Source organism: Heloderma suspectum, chromosome 2, assembly GCF_057233095.1.
Source record: "Heloderma suspectum isolate Gila_16-S chromosome 2, 16-S_ref, whole genome shotgun sequence".
Lineage (NCBI taxonomy): Eukaryota > Metazoa > Chordata > Lepidosauria > Squamata > Helodermatidae > Heloderma > Heloderma suspectum.
This window is the reverse complement of record NC_139459.1, coordinates 26,240,120-26,258,373: the sequence shown is the minus strand read 5'-3', so window position 1 is coordinate 26,258,373 and position 18,254 is coordinate 26,240,120.

Genomic DNA, 18,254 nt, shown 5'->3' with positions numbered 1-18,254 from the left:
TTTTTGCTGTTTCAATATATTAATGTTATAGTTTCATATTTTAATGTGTATATTGCTTTGGCTGCATTGCAGAAAAGTTTTAAAATGAGAAATAAATGTAGAGTTGCTTCTCTGTATAGAGATAGCCACAAACACTGCTTAAGTACCCTTTCCTTTAAGGATATGTGTAGGTAGATAGGTTGATACATTTTTTGTACCAACTGACAGGGTGAGAAGACCACAATGACAGATGCTACAGCAATCCAAGCAGCGGTATAGCTAGGTAATTTTAGACCCTGGACTTAGGGAGCAATCCTACGGCCCCTAGATAGAGTGTGGGCTGGTGGGTAGGGCAGGGTAGTTCAGATTCCTGGATCTGAGGTCAGAGTCAGTGGTCTGACCTTGGAGCCAGGAACCAGAGCTCTCCACCAGCTCCCCTTTGCAGCTGTCACAGAGACAGCCGTGCCAGCTGCCTCTCCAAGTTGCAAAGGCGACTTCGGAGAGGAGGGAAAGGGGGCATGCCGGTGGGTGGGGAGGGGACTGGGGAGGCCAGCTTACGTCATATCCCCAGGCCCCCGCAGCCTCCTTCTCTTCCTGCTCTGAAGAGCCCCAGCTAGATGCGCGAAAAAGCCCGTCTAGCTAAAACGCAGAGCGGGAGGAGCACACAGGTGAAGATAGCCTCTGCCGCTCCTCCTGCTCTGCATTGTATGGCCCTAAGCTTCCAGGTTTGGAGACATACATCCATCCCAATAGGATTGCGCCCTTAATAGTCCTAGGGGGGTCCCTTTTAGACTGTCACGTTGTATTATTTCAGTTGTGAAGCACACAACTAGCACTTCTTTTCTCCCCTCCCTGCACCAACATGCCATGCTTTACAACTGCTTCTATATTCCTAATGAGTTAGAATAAAAACACAAGAACAAGCAAATTTTTCCCCAACCCTGATTTTTTAAAAAGAAATATTCTGAGCATGTGCATTTTCTCATTTTAAACTCACTTAGGGTGCAATCCTACGCATGTTTAGACAGAAAAAAGTCGTACAGCATTCTCCAGCCAGCCATGTTGGGAGTTGTAGGCCTTTTTTCTGTCTACATATGCATAGGATTGCGCCCTTAAACCATAGCACTATCATGACTACAGTAATAAAATGAATTTTGCTTTTGCTGCCCTGATGCTAAACACATTTACTTGGGAATAAGCACAATTTGGTGGTAGAATAGGATAATATATTTTTAAAGTAAAAATAATAAAATCAGGGAGCAATTGGAAGGCCATAGGATACGTCAGTTTCTGGGAACCGACCTTCCCCCTCTCCTGCGCTGCCTCGGAGGCAGCTTGGAATGGCCCCGCGCTCCACACTTGGAAGAGGAGCATGGAGTGGTGAAAACAGGGCGTTCCTGGGTGCGTTCCACGGCGGGAAAGGCGGAAATGCCGGTACAACACATCCTATGTGTCATCTGGCAGCTGCTGCCCCTACTGTGCCTTCCTGCGGCTAGACAGCCGAAATCGGCAGTCTAGCCGCAAATGCGGGGTGGCTGAAGTGCGGAGGGGATGATCCCTTCTGCACTTCTCCTGCCCTACATTGGATAGGCTGACTGCCCCCTCCCCACTATACAGTGTTTTTATAAATAAGAAGAAAGGATGCTGCAGTAAGCAGCATTAGCACGGGGGGCGGGGGGGGCGGCAATGACACCGGTGGTGCCAGCTTTAACGTTTCAATACATTTCACAACAAAGCATGCAGAACACCGTATTATTTGTAAATGATTAAAGTTGTGTGAATTTTTTTTTAGAAAAATGGTATGAGAGGCATCACTGAAGTGAGTAAGAAAAGTCGTAATGATCGTCATGAGATACTTCTGGGAGTTTCTTAAGGTGAACTGAAAATCTATAAAGCAAGCCAAAGTACCTATACACTGTTTGGGAAAAAAGAAAGAAGACGAAGTGTCCTGTTTTCATGTGTTTCACTGAGAAGCTCCGTAGTACAATTTCAAAGAAAACTGTTTTCTTTCAAGTGGCAAAGTTATCAGGGCCCAAGACCAACAACAAAAAAGTGTGTGTGTGTGTGTGTGTGTGTGTGAGGGGTTGTTAGTGAATTCAGAACCATAAATCAGATAAACACTCAAAGAAATTTGCAACACGAGAGGAGATTCATAGAGTGCCCTCATCGAGACATATTTTCTTGGAAAATCAATTTGCCACAGCATGAGAGTGGGGCTGGGCTGGGGGGTCCTCTGGAGGGCTCACCTTGTTGGAGTGAGGCAGTGGCGGGGGGGGGGGGGGCTGCTGGTGGGTGTGAGGGAGCTCACAGTTTGCCACTCTCTTGTCTGAGCCAGGGGATTCACCCCGCCTCATGGGAGGGCTGTTGTACAACTATTATCCGAAAGGCTTGAAGAAACTAAAGAAACTCTGAGACAGTGTCGAAGAACAGTATACCTTTGGATTATGTACCTTCACACGGTTGAAATAGCAAAGGGATTTATTTGGGCAGAAATGCCTGGAAACTGGAAATTACATTTGCAGAGTGTTGAACTAATGCTTCCATTTTTTCAAGTGCTGGACACAATAATTACACCAAGTGTGCCAGACTATACATTCAGCAAATGATAGCATATAAAGATGAGTAACTAAAAGTAGACAAAGCATTCCAGGAAAGTAATTTCACATTAAGGCATCAGAACATGGGCAGGAGTAGGAACAGATAAGTTCATAGAGCAAATGCTCGTGCAATCATCAAAAAGCCAAGAAGTGTTGATACATGGGGGGAAGACGGATGATGGAAAGCCAATGAGCCTTATGGATTGCAAACCAGTCAGCATGCAGCAAAGTACATAAAGAACAGAAGGAACTATCTACAGAGAGCTTAACATTGCAAGCCTTCTTCCAACTGTGGATGCTGCTTTGTACAGGGTTCATGTCCAGTGTCTGGCATGGAAAACACTTGGAGCTTACAGTGGGTTTCCCAAAACAATGGGAATGGCAACATTTGCATGGATATCTTCATACAATAGCCACAAAAAAGAAAAGAAAAAAGAACCAACACCAGAGAAAGTCTTACTAAAGACCGTTCGCCGCACATGCCAAATTAAAGTCAATGAAACTTGCAGTCGATGATGTACATGCCAACTTTACAGTCTTGTTTGTACTGTGGTCTGCAAGCATTGCTGTGGTAGCATCTACAGAACTCCCATAAGCCCCCACCCCTACACCATTTTTTTCTGCTTGCACAGCATTGTGCTCCACCAATGCATGGGGTGTTAGAGCAATGCCATCCCCAAGCCACTCTTCTGTTCTGTTCACGGATTGGTCCGTGCCTCTCTCTGCGCACAGGAAGGGCTGCCTTCCCCTGCTCAGTGCTAGAAAGAGGCTGCCTTTCTCTAACACTGAGCATTGGGTGGGGCCTGGGAGAGAAGATGGCAGGCCAGGCGGTGAAACCCTGTGGGCTGGAGCTTCCCCACCCCGCACAACACCATTTTTTCCCTGCTGGCGCAGCATTGCGTTCCCCCGGTGCATGGGGTGTCACAGCAATGCTATCCCCAAGTCACTCTTCTGTGCAGTGCAACTTGGGAGTAGGAGGGCGCCATTAATCACGCCCAGCTCCTTTATTCTAAACAGCACCGAATGCAGGCAGTGTTCCAAACAGCACTAGACTTAGGGCTGACTTGGGAGTTACATAGATGTGAGGATTACAGAAAAGCGAGTGCCTCACATTTCTGATTCCATATTTGTGATGGAATGCGTGAACTCAAGGTTCAAGCCAAAGTGATTTCAGTGAAATGAGCGTGTGCTCCACTAATTACTATACAGTTTTGTTTTGTTTTTAATTACTATACAGTTTTGTTTTGTTGTTGTGAGACACCTTCTTTGCAAGGTGTTCTGACAGCTCATACGAAATGGAGAGAGAGGGGACCCACAGGAACACGGGAAGCTGCCTTATACTGAGACAGACCATCGGTCCACCTAGCCCAGCATTGCCAAAGCTGACTGGCAGCAGCTCTCCGCAGTCTCAGGCAGGATTCTTTCCTCGCCCTACCTGGAGATGCTGGGGATTGAACCTGCAACCTTCTGCATGCAAAGCAGGTGCTCTAGCACTGAGCTACAGCCCCTCCCCCAAAGACCCACACATGTGGCCTTTTGGTAATTGTACACTGCACAACACTCACCTGGAGTATTGCCAATATAGGGATCCAGTCCATCCTAATTCTAGTTTGGTAGTATTAAGGACTCCTTCATGAAGGCCCCTCCTCCCTTACCACCACCAGCCATTCCACCAGCCCTGCTGAAAGAATCCCCCGCCCCGCCCTGCCCCTGCCCCTTCCCTCCCTATTCCTTTTTCCTTGTGTCCTGTCTTTTTAGATTGTAAGCCTGGCAGGAGGGAGGGAGGTTTAAAATGCTGTTTCCCTAATTGGGGGTGGGGGGAGGAAAACATCTTATGCAATTTTTCTTTGTTCAGACTGAGAAGTGAAATCCTTTTTAAAGTAGTGCTTCAGAACAACACTCTTAGAGCAAGTTACATCACTTGCAAAACTCCTAAACCCAAGATTCAAAGATGTTAGTCATGTTAGTGCATTTCTATTACATTTGTCTGCATTATTAAACAGATTTACCCGATGATCACAGATGAAGATCAGAGATACGCTTGGAGTTGTAAGATCCTAGTTGCAGTACCAAGAGCCTTCCTGCTCCAATATTGCTGAAGGCTCTACTCCACCTGGTATGTTTGTTGCCCAACAATAACTTGTCCCTCACGGATTTAAAACACAAGAGGGTGTTTGTACATTTGGTTAAAGATATGGTTATGAAGAACAGACTCATGATGAGAATACAGCAATTGAGTCCAGGGCCATGTTTCTATGACAACGGAAGGAGAAGGGAGGAGTGGCTTACCCGCATTTTTCTAGGAGCAGATTTTGGTCCGGGCAGGGCTCCATGGAGGTGTGCATCGCCCCATTTTAAGTCGCTTCACACAACATACTTCCTGGTGGGGTGGGGGGTGTGTGTGTGTGTGAGACGTGAACGTCATCTGAGTGGAAGGGGCTGCTCTACCAATGAGAGAGGCTCCACCCCCCCCAGGCTCTCCCCCATTTCTCTGTAACAGAGAAGGGAAGTAGTTATTTCCTATGTGTGCATTTGGCAGACAAGCCTCAAAAGTAGTCTCAAGCTTCCTAAAGCATTGCTGTGCTTGAGCACTGTAATGGAGGGGGGGGAGTAATTACTTCCTGTGTGAGCATTTGGCAGTCAAGCCTCATTGAGCACAATGGGTGTTACTTCTGAGTAGACACTACTTGGTTTGTGCTGGGAAACACAGGGGTGGGAGACAGGAAACACCCCTTGACCAGGGTCATGGTGAAAGGCACACCCCTGGGCAGGGCTAGCACACCTGAGGTAAATGTGAGGGTTGGGGCACATAGCAACTATACCGCAGAGAACCTGACTTAAGGAAAAGAATCAGACTTTAAGCAGTCTCAGGAAATCCGGGTAAGCTCTGGGGTGGCTGCTGGATGGCCATGACGTCCTGTATCCCTAACGACCTCAACACACGGCCAGGTTGGAGTAAATTACTAGTGGAAACAGGCCTCCAGAAATGTGTCACATTACTACATTTTTGCTTTTTCCACACCATTTTACGTTGCAGTATTGTTATCTATCTAAAACGTCGAATTGCACTGGGTCGCGCAACAATGATGAACGTGAACCGAATATGGAAAAACAAGGACATCAGCTTGACAACTAAATGCAGATTAGTTTGTACCACCGTCTTTCCCATAGTTACTTATGGATGCGAAAGTTGGACAATGAAGAAACAAGACAGAAAGAGAACTGATGTATTTGAGCTGTGGTGTTGGAGAAGGCTCCTGTGCATTCCTTGGACAGCTAAGATAACAAATAAGCAAGTACTGGAACGCATAAACCCAGACATGTCATTGGATGGAAAAATCATGAAACTGCGAGTGACTTATTTTGGTCATGTTATGTGGAGGAACTCACTAGAAAAAGCAATTATGCTCGAATTGGTTAGCGGCAAAAGGAAACCGGGCCACCGAAGAACAAGATGGCTAGATACCATCAAAACTGATACCAACCAGAGCATGGAACAGCTCAAAGAAATAGTACAAGATCGGGATAGATGGAGAGAGATGATCCATAGAATTGCCAAAAGTCGGACACGACTGAATGGATAATATCATCATTGTTATCTATATCTTGTTATGAATAGAGTGAATAAAAATCAATGTTTTTAAAACAAATCAGACTCCAGTGTAATTAATCCAGAACCCATGCCAGATACTTTCTAATCTGAGACCCTCACATAAATTGTACAGGTCAAATAGAATTAAATATAATGAGCAAACGCAGAAAAGGGGGAGAAGGCACAAGATAACAAATGTGCAGTGATACTAACATTTTGGGGCCCATTGAAACAAAAGTACCTGAAACTCCAGTCTGGGACTAAATTAAAATAACCTTATAGGCCTGCAGAATATTCTACTCGATTTCCCTGAATTGCAACTAATGTTTTCTCTCCCTTTGACCGCTAGGTGGCAGTATCTTCAGCTAACTCCACTGTTAACTTTTGCATTTGGACAATAAACCAACTGCCTTATTTCCAGTCCCTTGAAAGTTGCTTCTGTTTTAGAAACGATGGTCTCCCTTCATGGAGGAACATTAGCAGTTTCCATGCAATGTTGTTAAGAGCACTTGCATTAGCCTGGAACAAAGAATCTGGCATCTCCTTCCCAGCCAAGGGAACCTCGATCAAGGCAATTCAGATTACAATATTACGGCATCTGACTTTGCCTGATCCAATTAAAGGTTAATTATATGACTTAGTGCTTGCACTGTCATTGGTGAAAGGAGGTATTGCAGGGCCAGACTACATGCAATGATACACATTATGCATCAATTCAAATTTGGTGACTTTAAAAAAACATCTAAATAGCGGGGGTGGGGTGTGCAATCCAGACTGCAAGACTGCAGAGGAGTATTTCACATTTACCTACCCTACCATGGTCTGAAGAAAATCCCCCTGCCAACTGCAATAAGGCTCAGGACATAAGTTCCCACTTCCACACCCCCACCTGGGACTGGTTGCTGTGATCATGTGATGCCTGTGCTTTGTGAGCTGCACTGGCTTCCAGTCCCTTTCCAAGCCCAAATCAAAGTATTGGTGTCAGCTTTTAAAGTCCTACAGACGCAATCCTATCTGGAAGCCTGTCAGCCTCTGAACTCAGAGGCTGATAGGCATCCTGTGCAGAGCAGATGGACTGCAGAGGCAATCTTCGTCTCCGTGCTTCCCCCACCCTGCATTTTTGCTAGACGGGTGTTTTGGGGCTAAGGCTCTGCAAAGGGGAGGGAAGCAGGCTGGGGATAGTTGTATCTCTGCTTCACCAGCGCCCTCCCCTCCCTGCCCACAGAACTCCCCCTTTACCTTTGAGGTTGCTTTTGCAAGCTCGGTGAGAAAGCCGGCGTGGTTCTCTCCATGTGAGCTGTGGGGGAGGAGGGAGCTCAGACTCCTGGATCCAAGGCTGGAGCGCTGTCTCTGACTCAATGGTCTTATAGGCCCCTTCCAACCCTACTATTCTATGACTTTATGATTCTGTGACTTCAGATCCAGGAATCTGAACTATCCTATGGCACCTCAGATGCTCTGTAGGGGCCATTGGATTGCTCTCTAAATGGTTTGGGAGCAAAGGCTCTAAAGCAAGGGGAAGAACCTCTTTTAGCTCAAGGGCCAAATTCCATTTGAAAGAAACTTTGTGGGATTGCATTCCACCGGTGGGTGATGCTAAAGGCAAAAGGGCCTTCTGTCTAAACATGCATAGAACTGTGACCTAAAGCTCTTACTGTGAGTAACTAAGCAACAGAAGATGGATTTCAACCTTTTAGAATAGGGGGAAAAAACTACACAAAAGCTGGAAAACTACCAAAGGATTGGTGATTGGGAGAAAGGGGGGTGGGGCACATGGCCATCTCCACCCCTGATCTAAAAGAACATCTCAGACTCTTAAGTCATCTTTGGGGGCCCTCCTGCAGATGCCCCTGCCAAAGGAAGTTAGTCAGTGGCTACACCGATGCAATGAATATGGACTTGAGCACGCTCCGGGAGAGAGCGCAGGACAGGAAGGCCTGGCGTGCTATGGTCCATGGGGTCACGAAGAGTCGGACACGACTGAACGACTGAACAACAACAAGACAGACAGCTTTCTCAGGTGTAGCTTCCCACATATATTAATTCTCCTCCAGAAGCTCACCTGGTCCCTACCTACAGTGTTATCTGGGCACCAGGCAAAGAATTTTCTCCCAAGCAGTTGAGATACTTGGTTTTTAGATTTTATGGATGTTCTTATATATCCTGTGCTGTTATTTTACACCGTATTCTTTTAACCATTTATTTACTATTTTGTTTATTTATGTATTACTACATTTATGTCCACCCTTTTTCCCTCTTGCAAGGAACCCAAGGCGGTGTACATGGTCCTTCTGCTTTCCATTTTATCTTCACAATAGCCCTGTGAGGGTCAGTGGCTGGCCCGAAGTCACCCAGTGAGTTCCTTGGCCGAGTGGGCTCTAGAACCCGGATCTCCTGAGTCCCAGTCCAGCACTGTAACTACTACACTGCACCGGCTCTCAGTAACATTTGTTATTGGCCAGATTCAAAACACATTCAGTCAAAATAATGGGTCTTGGGCCTGGTTAATGGGGGAGTGAGTTTACCTGCTCAGCTTGCAGTCCACCCCCAGCACCCGTTCTCAGGCAACACGCTTCAGACCCAGGAACTCTCACAACAGCATTCATCATTAGATACAGGAGAGAAAACTAACTCCTGAGGAACAGAAACCCTACACCAACCGGCCTCAGCTCCAAGGCTTGCACTTAAGGGGAAAAAGACAGGCCCCAGCCAAGCCTCCAGAAAAGAAGAAGAAACTGAAACTTGCAGGCTTCCTAAAGACGTATACACTTACACAAACCACACCATTGGTGCCAGTGGGACCTTGTTCTTTAACATGCACGTTCTTCAGAGCGCAAACCGATGATCCCTGGGCGCATGCCCCAGCAACCATAGGATGGTTTGAGTCCCTCACCCCACCAAGGTCAGAGACAGCACTCATACCTCGGGAGGGCGAGTCAGAGGTCCGCCCCCTCCCAGCCATCTGCCTCTCCGAGGTCAGAAGCTCGACCTCAGATGGGGAAAAGGGGGCATTCCGGTGGCCGAGGAGGGGAGGGGACTGGAGAAGCCAGGATATGATTTATGCTGAGCCCCCTCCAACCTCCTTCCCCCCTCCTCTGACTTGTCCTCGCTAGGCAGACGGAAAAGCCCATCTAGTAAAAATAGCAAAGAACAGAGGGCAGGGAGGCAAAGGTCAGCTCCATTGCTCCTCCCACCCTGCTGGCTTTGGAGTTTGGAGGTTTTTGAGCACAGTACCTGGCACAGTAGTGCTGCCATTCTCACCAGGGGGGTATCTACACAGGGCTTTTATGCCGAGTCTACTGCAACCCCAAGTTGATCAGATGACACATGCCCTTCTCTGTGGCCAGCGTGCTCTTTCTAGCTGTAAACTCCGGTGTTTTTGAAACTGCGTTTCTGATGGATTTTCACATCACGGCGGCTTCAGCGCACTTTAGGAGTCTGTGTGACATGAACTGCCCCCAGTGCAGTTTGCTGGAGCAGCACTGATTGGTGGAAGGGAAAGTGGCAGGGGGGGGGAGCAGAGGGCTAAACATGTCTATCCAGAAGTAACTTACACAGAAATAACTTACAGAAAGTAACTTACAACAAAGTTGCACTTTGTCCAGTACAGCGGAGGGGTTGGGAGAATTCCTTGTATTAAATATTGTTGTATTAAATATTCACTGACATCGGGTGCAGGGAGGAGGCAGGCAACCAGCCCTGTTCCTCTGAAAAGGCGCTGTTGCAAATATGCACTGGAGAAACATGCTTACTTGGAAGTAACTCCCTCCAACTGAACTACACTGACTGCAGCGGGGTTAGTGGTGGAGAGCAAGCCTCGTGCCTGTCGTTTCAAAACTGTGCTGGAAGTGCAAAGGTATGCCCATATGGAGATGTGCATTTATGCAGAGCTTTACTGATTTTAAGAGCTGATGCCCCCAAATGACCCTAACCCTGCTGAGAAGGGCTAGACATGGACGAGAGCTGTCTGCTACACATGCTTACGTGGAAGTAACTCAACCTCCATTGAACCTCACAGAGCGCAGGGGCAGGGGGCAGAGGTGCGGGTAGCAAGCCTCTGCCCATTCGCTGCCCTGCACCTACCGAGTGCTGACATTCAATTCTATATGCCCACCCAGCCCCAAACTAATGCGGTTTCAGGGGCTGTTTGCCCCGTGCACGTGGTTGTTGTTTTTTTAATGTATACACCACATTACTGGCTACCATTTGCCCCAAGAGGAGCGAACCTGATTTCATGAAAATCTGTATTTAGACGGAATCGCCTCAAAAACTGTTTCCATGTAGATTCAGCCCCAGTTTTTCTAACATGTCAATTATTTCGTAATACTTTCCTTGTGCTGTTTTATTTATTATTTTTAATTTATTATTACATTTATATACTGCCCAACAGCCAAGGCTCTCTGAGCAGTTCACAACAAAACTGCCCAGTTAGGCAATATATTTGGCAATATATAAACAACAGGGGCACTTTCTGATTCAGTGGCAGCTTCGATCCACTGAGCGTTCATAGTAGCCCAGAGAAATATTCCTAGGGCACAATCCTATGCATGTTTAGACAGAAAAAGTCCTACAACTCCCAGCATTCCCCAGCAAGCATGGGGAATGCTGGGGAATGGCTGGCTGGGGAATGCTGGGAGCTGTAGGATGTTTTTCTGTCTAAACATGCATAGGATTGCCCTTTGATGCTGGAAAGCAGCTACTCCACTTGAGATCCAGGACTAAGTTTGTGAATGTTGCTGTTTGACAGCCAAGAGATAGGATGGGATGGGGGGCTCTATAAAAATGAAATAGTAAATCACAGCCCTCCTGTACAGTGGTCTAGTGGTAAATTTTGAAGTGCAGGCGCTCATCATGTCAGTCTCCATAGCCATGCAGGAGTTTTTCCTGCCCTACCTGGAAATGCCAGGATTAAACCTAGGATCTTCTGCAAGCCAAGATTGCGCTCTGCCACTGAGCCACAGGCCTTCCTACTCTCTGCCAGTACTCCAGTTAATATTTGAGGTTCTCCGAACCGTTCTAATTCATTCCCTTTCACGACTGATGTATTCTCAACACTTGTAATCTGGATTAAAGCCATTACTTTGTTCTTTTTTCTTTTCAGTGCCTTGGTTTATGAACAAAAATGGCTGCTGAAATGTGTTAGGAGTTGGTTAATATTGTTAGATAAAAAGTTCTTGCTTCCGGTTTAGAAGAAAAAGATGCCAGGCAGGCAGCAGTGGATCCAACACTATTTTATTGAAACGTTTTGCAAAACGGGTGCAGAGCAGTCTGGACCCCGAGACACATGTGCAAAAGCCTTTTATACCATATCACTTCTATTGTTCTTGCCAGTAACCAATGAAACAGTCAGTACTTCAGCTTACCAAGTCAATAGCCAATAAACAGTCAGTTTCAGCTTACCAAGCCGTTAGTCATGAGCGCGTCATTATGGTTCTCCTTTTGGCTCCGCCCACATTTTTCCCGCCACTCGGGCTCCTACGTAACTGAGGCGCCAACGGTTATGGAGTCTCTTTTTCTAACAATATGAATTGTGATCTTCACTGATGTAACTGATTTCAAGGCATGGTTAATAATTTACCTCCTTAGGTGCACTAAATCAAATCATTATAATATGGAATTCATCTAGGATTGCAGTTGTTTACTTGAGAACATTACATGACCAAACATGTAAATTATGTTGTTCAGTCGTTCAGTAGTGTCTGACTCTTCATGACCCCATGGACCATAGCACACTAGGCCTTCCTGTCCTCCGCTCTCTCCCGGAGCATGCTCAAGTTCATATTCATTTCATCGGTGATGCTATCTAGCCATCTCATCCTCTGCCGTCCCCTTCTCCTTTTGCCTTCAATCTTTCCCAGCATCAAGGTATTTTCCAGTGACTTTTCTCTTCGCATTAGGTGGCCAAAATATTTGAGCTTCAGTTTCAGTATCTGTCCTTCCAATGAGCACTCAGGGTTGATTTCCTTTGGGATTGACTGATTTGACCTCCTTGCAGTCCAGGGGACTCGTAAGAGTCTTCTCCAGCACCACAGTTCGAAAGCATCAATTCTTCGGCGCTCAGCCTTCCTTATAGTCCAGCTCTCACAGCCATACATTACTACTGGGAAAACCATAGCTTTGATTAGACGGACCTTTGTCGGCAAGGTGATGTCTCCGCTTCTGACTATGCTGTCTAGGTTTGCCATAGCTTTCCTCCCAAGGAGCAAGCGTCTTTTAATTTCATGGCTACAGTCACCTTCTGCGGTGATCTTGGAGCCCAAGAAAGTAAAATCTGTCACTGCTTCCATTTCTTCCCCTTCTATATGCCAGGAAGTGATGGGGCCAGATGCCATGATCTTCGTTTTTTGAATGTGGAGTTTCATACCAGCTTTTGCACTCTCCTCTTTCACCCTCAACAAGAGGCTCTTTAGATCCGCTTCACTTTCTGCCATTAGGGTGGAATCGTCTGCATATCTGAGGTTGTTGATAATTCTCCCGGCAATCTTAATTCCGACCTGTGATTCATCCAACCCGGCGTTTCTCATGATGTATTCTGCATAAAAGTTAAATAAGCAAGGCGACAATATGCAGCCTTGTCGTACTGCTTTCCCAATTTGGAACCAATTGGTTGTTCCATGTCTGGTTCTTACTGTTGCTTCTTGACCCTCGTACAGGTTTCTCAGGAGACAGGTAAGGTAGTCTGGTACTCCCATCTCTTTAAGAATTTGCCAGAGTTTGTTGTGATCCACACAATCAAAGGCTTTAGCGTAGTCATTGAAGCAGAAATAGACGCTTTTCCAGAATTCCCTTGCTTTCTGAATGATCCAGCGAATGTTGGCGATTTGATCTCTAGTTCCTCTGCCTCTTCGGAACCCAGCTTGTACTTCCAGTAGTTCTCGGTTCACATACTGCTGAAGCCTAGCTTGTAGGATTTTGAGCATCACCTTGCTGGCATGTGAAATGAGCGCAATTGTACAGTAGTTTGAACACTCTTTGGCATTGCCCTTCTTTGGAATTGGAATGTAAACTGACCTTTTCCAGTCTGGTAGCCACTGTTGAGTGTTCCAAATTGGTTGGCATATTGAGTGCAGCACTTTAACAGGATCATCTTTTAGGATTTTAAATAGCTCAGCTGGAATACTGTCATCTCCACTAGCTTTGTTGTTACTAATGCTTCCTAAGGCCCACTTGACTTCACTCTGTAGGATGTCCGGCTCAAGTTCAGTGACCACACTATCATGGCTATCAGGCACATTCAGCTCTTTCCTGTATAGCTCTTCTGTGTATTCTTGCCACCTCTTCTTAATCTCATCTGCTTCTGTTAGGTCCCTGCCTTCTTTGTCCTTTATCATGCCCTTCTATGCACAAAACATTCCCTTGATATCTCCGATTTTCTTGAAAAGATCTCTAGTCTTTCCCATTCTGTTGTTTTCCTTGATTTTTTTGCATTGTTCATTTAAGAAGGCCTTCTTGTCTCTCCTTGCTATTCTCTGGAACTCTGCATTCAGTTGGATATATCTCCCCCTTTCTCCTTTGCTTTTCGCTTCCCTTCTCTCCTCAGCTACTTGTAAAGCCTCATCAGACAGCCACTTTGCTTTCTTGCATTTCTTTTTCTTTGGGATGGATTGAGTTGCTGCCTCCCGTCCTGAACAATGTTACGGACCTCCCTCCATAGTTCCTCAGGCACTCTGTCTATCAGGTCTAATCCTTTAAATCTGTTCCTCACCTCCACTGTGTATTCATAAGGGATATGATTTAGGTCATACCTGAATGGTTTAGTGGTTTTCCCTATGTTCTTCAATTTAAGCCGAAATTTTTCAAGAAGCAGCTCATGATCTGAGCCACAGTCAGCTCCAGGTCTTGTTTTTACTGACTGTAAAGAATTTCTCCATCTTTGGCTGCAAAGTCCATAATCAATCTGATTTCGATATTGACCATCTGGTGATGTCCATGTGTAGAGTCGCCTCTCATGCTGTTGGAAAAGAGTGTTTGCTATGATCAGCGTGTTCTCTTGGCAAAACTCTATTAGCCTTTGTCCTGCTTCATTTTCTACACCAAGGCCATGCTTGCCTGTTAACCTGGTGATTTCTTGACTTCCTACTTTAGCATTCCAATCCCCTATGATGAAGAGGACATCTTTTTGGGGTGTTAGTTCTAGAAGGTGTTGTAGGTCTTCATAGAACCCATCAGCCTCAGCTTCTTCGGCCTCAGTGGTTGGGGCATAGACTTGAATTACTGTGATGTGGAATGGTTTGCCTTGGATTCATACTGAGATCATTCTATCGTTTTTAAGATTGTACCCCAGTACTGCTTTTCCCACCCTTTTATTGACTATGAGTGCTACTCCATTTCTTCTAAGGGATTCTTGCCCATAGTAGTAGATATGATGGTCACCTGAATTAAATTCGCCCATGCTTGTCCATTTTAGTTCGCTGATTCCCAAGATGTCAATGTTCAATCTTGCCATCTCATGTTTGACCTCCTCCAGCTTTCCTTGATTCATTGACCTTACATTCCAGGTTCCTAAACAATATTGTTCTTTACAGCATCGCACTTTCTTTTCACCACCAGGCACATCCACAGCTGAGTGTCCTTTTGGCTTTGGCCCAGCCGCTTCACTCTTTCTGGCGCTACTTGGAAATACCCTCTGCTCTTCCCCAGTAGTATATTGGACACCTTCCGACCCGAGGGGCTCATCTTCCGGCGTCATCTCTTTTAGCCTTGTGATACATTCCATGGGGTTTTCTTGGCAAGAATACTGGAGTGGGTTGCCATTTCCTTCTCCAGTGGACCACATTTTGTCAGAACTCTCTGCCATGACCTGTCTGGGGTGGCCCTGTACGGCATAGCTTATGGCTTCACTGAGTTACGCAAGCCCCTTCGCCATAACAAGGCAGTGATCCATGAAGGGGAAACATGTAAATAAAGGAATATAATTTGTCAAGGTGTGTGGCATTTATAGTGTCTTGGCACTGGCTCCTCTTCCATCCCCTTTGAATATCACTATAAACATGTACCACTAGAGTTTGTTGCTGAGCTACATAAGAAGAAAGTCCAAACACATAGCTGTGTTAGTCTGTTGTAGCAAAACAACAAAGAGTCTTGTGGCACTTTAAAGACTAACAATTTGAGGTTAATAATCCCAATTTGAAATTAATACTTCATGCATCTGAAGACAGGCACAGCGTCCATGAAAACGTATGCCAAAATAAAATTGTTGTCTTTAAGGTGCTACAAGACTCTTTGTTTGCAAGAAGGGAATAGCACACAGTTTTGTATAACTTTATCCTAATGCACAAAATGCCTGCATGACCATGACATGGCACAAATCCTGTTTTAAACCACCTTTTTCCCAGCAAACTTTTAAACAGAACCACTCTGCAAACAGACGGCAACCAAGCAAGTGGACACAGGATGCACATTCCACAGCTGCTGCCTTGTTCAACTTTGTGACAAATAATTTTCATAGAGAAGGGACGTTCTAAGGGAGGGCGGGGAAGAGGAAAAAATCTCCAGGCACACAGTGTGATCCAATATGACAACAGAACCAATTCCCTAGGGAGGTAGTGGGCTCTCTCACCCTGGAGGCATTCAAAATGAGGGTGGACAGCCACTTGTCAGGGATGCTTTGACTTGGATTCCTGCATTGAGCAGGGGGTTGGACTTGATGGTTTTATAGGCCCCTTCCAACCCTACTATTCTATGCTTCTATGATCCTATGAGTTGCTGCACTGATGTTGCACTGCATACAATGAAATCCCCCAGTTCTGTATTAAGGGGACAGTTCTATCCCCTTGTGCCGATGTTAAGGCAACTCTTTGCTGCTGCTGCTGCATGGATGTTTCTCACACAGTCCTTGCTCAGTTGAGTTATGATACACCAGGGCCATTGCATAACTCTCCTGGAGGATGGGGAGGATTAGTCCTTTGTTCTGAGAGAGCAGATAGGAGATTCCTGGGAAAATATCTCAGGCTTAGGAACGTGCCAATCACCTACAACAGCAGTGGTGTGTCCAGATTTGTTCCAGCTGGAACAAACTCATTCAAATTTGTTTGAATTCAGATCATGAGGATCAGCAGGCAGGGGACCTTAGTGGCTTAATCCTTGCAGTTCTGATGTAATGAAACATCAGGGAGGGAGGGTGCACGTGATACCTCCGCCTTCCTTTTGCCAATTGAATTAGTCAGACAGACAGAAAAAAATTAATACGAGGCTGCCCATGTTTCTAGGGGTGGGTGAACGAGCGATGTTGGAGACTGCTAGGATTCTCTGAACATCGTCTCGCCCCTCGTCTCATGCTCAGTGCGCATTCACATATGTGATTGCTGCTCCCTTTGCACGAACAGGAAACTGCGCAACTCAAGCAGCGATCGAATGGGAGATTTGTGCAAATTTCCTCCAGAGAGTAAAGCGGGGCTGATTCAGTCTATGGAGGACATTTGCAGAAATTAGGGAATTCACACAAATTGGGCTGGGAATCAGGAACAAGATGAATGCAAGCAAGTATTCGAAAATGTGTGAGTATTTTTGGTGGACCCATGCTCACACTCGTGCTTGCATTCTGAGTGTTGAACAGGTGCTCTGCCAATTGCTTGTTGTAACCATTGGTTGAAGCAATAAAAGCTTTATTGAATTGAATTGCTCTGTCGGTGTGGCACATGGTGATATATTCAGAGCGGCACAGATGGGGCCCGACACCACCTCGCCACCAGTATTCCCTTTATCCTCTTTTATAGGATTGAAGATTTTCACAATGGTGGGGATGTGGATCTTCGCACTATTCCGTTTGAGATGATCCCTGGTCATGTGACCTGTATACTGGATAAGACTGGGACCATGCTTCGTGTTACCAACTTCATCAGTCACCATCTCCTAGGCAAGAATACCACACTCATTGCCACAGAGTGGGGGTGCAGATCTGGGGTCCCAGCCCAGCCCTCCAGGGTTCCCCAGATGGCCACACCCCTTTCTCCGGGCCACACCCTCTTTCCCCCAACCACCAAGCGTTTGGAGGTTTCCTGGCTGTTGTGCACTTGTTTCCCCTGTTCTAGAGGGCTGAAATGCCTCTCCTAGGGCTTAGTTACTGGCAGGAGGAGTGTCAAGCTAAAATATGCTGGTATTTTTAGCCCTGCCCCCTCTGCCTTCAGCCCCACCCACCACTGGAATGCAGCCCCCGAGAGCTTCTCCAAAACTCGGCCCTCAGGCTGAAAGAGGTTCAACACCCCTGGCATGGAGCCACCGCTACTGTGGGGATTTCTACACCAGCCTAAAATCCTGCATTTAAAACGGGGCTTTCCACTTCCATTTTAAATGCAGGATCACAACTGATTCCCTTTACACACACTCCCTTCTCTGTAGATGGCCATTCCCATAGCGTTATGTTTCCGTCAAGAGGCATTACACACACTCCAGGTTCAGTGATACTTGCTCCTGGGTCCCTGTCCCTTTCCCTCCCCTTGCACATTACTGGTGGATGGGGACTGACACGCGGACAGCCCCCTACTATCTCCCTGGGCCCTGGCTCCCTCTTCCATGCTTTTAGTCAGTCCCTGCCACTCTGCTGCTCCTCCGCTCTGCCACCCCCACTCGCTGCTGCTCAGCCACTCTGTTTTGAACAGGCAGGCTGAAAATGGCAAGGAGCCAAAATGGCGCAGGAGCGGGAAGGCTGAACGCCCATCACACCTTCGTCACCACCTTCGACATCATGACCACGCCCCCAACAGCCACACTCAGCGCTTCATCCATGCCAGGGGAGAAATACACGGGGAAGACATGGCGTTCAATTTGTGCAAAATACCGCATTTTTTCCATTTGAGGAAAACACGGGATAGGTGGGAGGAAACAGTGGAATAATGACTGGACAACGACGACATCATGTAATGGACCCGCACAATTCAGTGAGTGAGCAACCATGAATGCGCAATAAACTTGAGGTGTAGAGATCCCCCGTATCTCAACCACCTGACACTGACGCCACAGTTTCCTGACAGCAGCCTAAGCCCTCTCCAAAGCCTGGTCTGGTTGCACCTGATGACATTGAGGATACACCCAGAGTTCCCTTGCCACAGGACGTAAGGTCCTAGAAGCTGCGCTGAAGCCTTCGACGT